Raw genomic sequence first — 5502 nt, 5'->3', positions numbered from 1 at the left:
GCCCTGGGAAGTACGCATGCGTTAGGCCGCGACCCGCCTGCTGTCAGTACCCGCTCCAGCAGAACACGGCGTGCATTCCCAGTGCGGGAACATTTTGTCGTGGCAGCCTTTGGCCTGGGGAAGCTCCGAGATGTCAAGAATACAATGATTTGTATGCTAAGAATAGAAATGTTCTGTGGTTTTCTAGAACAAATTGGCTTTGTCTTGAGGACGTGTGAGCTATTTGATAATAGCGAGACTATCAAAACCACCCAGAGCAGAAACAAATTTGTTATGGCGCACCTGGCACTGATGAGTAGGTTACTGGTCTGCCTGTGTATGCAAATATTTTCAGTTACCTCAGTAGCTGCTGCTCAGAATTGGAATATATTTATATGTATATATGTGTGTGTATACACAGAGGTATTCGAAACTGGCTACAAGGATAAGATGCTGTTGTGGTCAAAATGAAAAGAGAAGTTGCATGCAAGAAAAGATGGCTTTTTGGCATCCTGGCAAGAAAAGAAAAGATAGAAGATGGCTCCGGTCCCAGTTTTCAAATCTGTGTGTTTGTATTGGGTTTTATTCTGAGAACTTTGTATCATTTAGCTTTGCAAGTGAATGTGTCGCAGAGGCTTATCAGACCTGGGTGCCTGTTCTCTGATGCTTTAGTGTGGTACAGCCGAAGACGGGTGGGTGCGATGCGGAGGGAATGAGCCTGGAAAGGAGACCTGAGGCCCTACGAGATAGCCACAGTTGCAGCTTATTTGGAATACAGCTGCAAAGCAGGTGATGTAATTAAAGGCTTAATTAAAGATAAATCCCCCAGGCGATGTCTCCTTGCACGTGGTGGGGAGAGCACTGGCACAGGGCTGGGAGAGCTGCTGTTGGGCTGGAGCGCCGGGGGCTCCGGCAGTGGGACCGAGGGCCATGCTCGCTGGCCTGCGGGGGGGCTGCTCCCTTCATCTCCTGTAATGGCGACGGCGATACGCAGGCTGTTATGAGCCCCAGCTGCTGATGGGACAAACAGAGGAAAAGCCACCCACCCGTTCAGGTATGCTTTGAGGGCTTCCAAGCCGAACAAATCCGCAGCCTCGCTCCGCTATTGCTGAGCCTCCCGCCGAGCCATCTGAGCGCAGAGGCAGAGCCGAGGTGTGTTTTGCCCCGTCAGGTGTGTTGAAAAGATACGACATTTGAGGAGGGCTGGGGACTGACTTGATGAAAGAATGGCATTGCTCGCTACCTACCGCAGCACGGACAGGTCAGAGACAGGACGGGAGAGACAAGGTTTGGATGGGTTTCAGGAGGGGCGTCCCAAAAAGGAGCTGGATTGAATTTGGCCTCCTTAGGAAAAGGCGGGCCCATCAGTCATCCCCGGCTTTGTAAAGCAATGAAAGGTATTGTGCTTGGCCAGCGAAACGCGCGGGGACACCCAGCCCGTGCCGGCAGAGGCATTTGCAATTTAAAGAGCAGTCGCTGTGGGCTGGACGGTTCTTTCCCTGTCTGCGTAGACTGGTGGGGTTTATTCCCCCAGAGACCAGACGGCATGGTTTGTGTTAGCTATGGTGACTCAATGGGTAGAGGACTGGAGGGTTCATAGGAGGGCTTTTCTAATATTACCCTTTAGTGTTTGCCCAAAGAAAATTCGGTCTTATGGCTTGATACGTTAAAAAAAAATAAATTCTCTAAAGGGGCTGGTACAAAAACATTAATTGCAGCAAATAACTAAGGGGCAGAGGGTAGCGGTTTGAAGGTCGGTCTCTTTCTTGATACGCTTCTTTTGGATTAACAGCAGCTCTGTACAAAAGCAGTGAATTTCTCCTTTTATTCTGAAGAACATGGGGAAAAACTATAGGCTTGTAGCCAAAGGACTGGCTTGGTTTCAGGTAACCAGTTTAGATAAATCGATGTGTATGAATTGATTCAGCCTACGTAAAATTATTCAGAGGCTCTGAAATAAATGATACTTTGAACAGGTTTGATGAGCTCTGTTATTTTTATTTGATGCGAATATTGTTGTAAACGTGCTTAGAAAAGGTTGCAGGTTCAATGCTAATACAAATCTGATGACAAGCAGCTTGCTGATGGCTGCGCTGTCCCCACCTTAGCTTTCCATTTACTGAGTTTTATGCTGAGAAATCATACGGGAAATTGCGTCCTCCCACATTCGCCAGTTTTTCATACCATGGCCAGCAACACGAAGTTTCCCCCACTCCCTCCAATCTGTTCCTCTTTCCCAAAGATGCACTGCGCTTGCAGAAGAGCGCAGCTCCTCCGGGACAGGCCTGGCACCTTCTCTTACCTGCAGACGTGCTACTCGTGGGCCTGGACAAAGCCAGCGTTCGGCCAGCTTTGGTTCATGCTGGAGGTAACAAGGGAAGCGGTGGCCTTCTGTTCCGATTAATCATTTTTAATGTTTGGATGCCCATGCATTTGATCTGTGTGGAATTTGGCAGAGGTGGTTCCCAGACGCTCATGTGAACGTTTTCTTTGGTCAAGCTGAAGGCAAGGTCCTACAGCCTGAATTTCACTTTGAGATTTCGGCTTGAAATTTTGCCGGTGGGGTGGAAGTGGCAGCTGTTGTGTTCTACAGGCTTTGATACAAACACACGGATTTTCCGTGAGGTCGGCGCGCAGTCCCGCGTCACCCTGGAGTTTTCAGCTGGGCTGGTGTTCATATGGGAGGAATATTGTCGTGAGATGCAGCCCATGGCAGGTCAAGTAAGGCTCCACGGGAAGGCATTTTAACCCTTTCTTGCTGGTGTCCATAGCTTGTGACAACTTGGGATAGAAAGGCGTATCTGCTGGCTCCCCACCTCCCCGTGGGAAGCTCTGCCAAGGTGCCGGGCAGGGAGCAGAGAGGGCTGGTGCCCCAGCAGGGTGGCAGGCAGCCCAGGGCTTCCTCCACACCCCCCGAGGCTGGGGGGAGCGTTGACTCTCACCGTCATTTTCCCTACTCCAGCTCTGAGCTAGCAAATTCGGAAGGGCGTTTGCAGAACGAGGCTTCAGAAGGCTTTTCACCACAGCTAAGCTGGGAACAAAGTCTGATGCTAACTCGGAAAACATGGTCTTTTTCCTCTGAAACCACTTCCTTCTTTCACTAGGAACTGGGCTGCAACCAGCCAACCCCACTCGAGCAATAACTGTTTTTAAATACAAGTGAAAGTATCGGCAACGCTGGAGAATAAAAATACCAGAGCCATGGGAAATGCTAGGAAGGTGGCCAATGGAAAGTACAGTCCCTCCTGTCGGGAGGGAGCTCTAGTTGTTGAATTGCTGAATTAATGAAACCTTACCAATGAGGTTCACTTCACAGAGTGCTGAAAGGAGCCCAGATTTCTTGCGTTGTCTTAGTGGTTACACTCGGATCCCAGATGGGCGGATAATAATGTTATAAATGATTTACTGCCGTACAGTATATGTTATGGGAGGTTTATAGAGATCAAATCGCACAGTGAGCTGGAAAATCCTCTCTATTGTTGAGGCTGTTCCTGGCTGCTCTTGGCAGAAGTGCATTAATGGCATGTGAGGGAGTTTGCCTTATTCAAACAATAGTGTAGGCATTATAATTTAATTGCTCCCATCATTAGGCCAGTTTTGTTAGAGAGAAAAAAAACACCCACAAATGAAAAAAAAAAAACCCAAAACCAGTGACTTTTTTCATAGCTGCATTTAATGAAGGACTCCCAGTCCCTCCTGGAAGAAGGCTTCTTTGCAACGCTGTATCTTACCGGTGGTGTAACAGCAGATTTTTATGTTCCAGTCCTAATCCTGGACCAGATTTCTGCTGCAGTTGTCTTTATTCCTGAAACTAAGTGCCTGCCTGACAAAGATTTCCTGGGCCAAATTTAGTAGCCTCCTACCTGCAACCTTAGGATAAGGGGTAAAATTTAGTCCTTGGGAAGGACACTCTCTGGACTGGAGAGAGAAAACCCGTATGAATTTTAAGTATTGCAAACACAGCATAACACACGGCAATATATAGCAAGCATAACAAGCAGGAGCAAAGCGTTTCTCGGCCTGCGGCCCTGGAGGCAGCGACGTGAAGTTCATCTCTGCTTCAGAGCTCGGATCCAGCGGTATGGCTTGTGATGATGGTCCCACCGATAGTAGCACACTTTCCCTTTGATGTATTTAAAGACTCCTTTCATTTGTTTATTTTTGCTGTCAAATTACTTCGCTTAGTCCCTTGTGCGAGCCAGATACTGCAGGATATTGTTACATTCAGTAAACAAGGAAGTGGAACCCGACACCCGAATGACAGTAAATTAAGTTATTTGCCAGTCAGGAGGGGCCAGGTTCCACATGTGCCGGACTTTACTCGGAGGCACGTCCCGTGCATGGCCCTTCCGAGCGAGCCAAGCTGTCCACCGGTCGCCCTGGTCTGCAGAGAGCTCATGCTTCCCCGAAGGTGCCGAGCACCGCGCCTGCCATGGGTTACACGGGATTTCGCTCCGTGAGCTACGTCACACGTGATAGAAATTGGATGTCTTCAGGTACCTTACTGTAGTATGACATTAAAGAGGTAGATGGTTCTCATCTGTTCCAAACTGGATGTCGGTATGGCTTGTGATGATGGTCCCACCGATAGTAGCACACTTTCCCTTTGATGTATTTAAAGACTCCTTTCATTTGTTTATTTTTGCTGTCAAATTACTTCGCTTAGTCCCTTGTGCGAGCCAGATACTGCAGGATATTGTTACATTCAGTAAACAAGGAAGTGGAACCCGACACCCGAATGACAGTAAATTAAGTTATTTGCCAGTCAGGAGGGGCCAGGTTCCACATGTGCCGGACTTTACTCGGAGGCACGTCCCGTGCATGGCCCTTCCGAGCGAGCCAAGCTGTCCACCGGTCGCCCTGGTCTGCAGAGAGTTCGTGCTTCCCCAAAGGCGCTGAGCACCGCGCCTGCCATGGGTTACACGGGATTTCGCTCCGTGAGCTACGTCACACGTGATAGAAATTGGATGTCTTCAGGTACCTTACTGTAGTATGACATTAAAGAGGTAGATGGTTCTCATCTGTTCCAAACTGGATGTGGGCCCTCTGTTCCCATTCACCGCTGCGCGTGGCATTTTATTTACGTGTATGACCTGCTAGCACCATGGGGACGCTAGTGACTCATGCAGAAAATCCTTATCAGTAAAGTATTTGTGTTTATTCATGGCTTTCCGCCATAGTTAAGCAGCTGACAGACCTCTCAGAAGAGCGCCGAGAGGAGGAGGTGGCTGTTTGGAAACCGTTTTGAGGATCTCGGTTGTAATGTGCAGCGTGAGGTCAAAGTTATCATTATGGCTTTCTGCTGCTGCTGTCATCATTTCACGATCAATATTTCTGTTTCAATAACAATACCTCCAAAATGATTTATGGCCCACCTCATTCCAAAATGAGGCCATCTCTAGCCAAAAAAACAGAAATGTTTTCCGTGCTCTTGATTTTCACATCAGCGCGGACCCGTCATGCCCATTGCCCAGGAGAAGCATCCCAAGCTTTTCCCGCAAATGAGAGGGCTTTCTATCCCGG

Source organism: Egretta garzetta, unplaced genomic scaffold, assembly GCF_000687185.1.
Source record: "Egretta garzetta isolate BGI_Z169 unplaced genomic scaffold, ASM68718v1 scaffold61, whole genome shotgun sequence".
Lineage (NCBI taxonomy): Eukaryota > Metazoa > Chordata > Aves > Pelecaniformes > Ardeidae > Egretta > Egretta garzetta.
The sequence above is the reverse complement of the archived record's forward strand: the minus strand, read 5'-3'. Positions refer to the sequence as shown.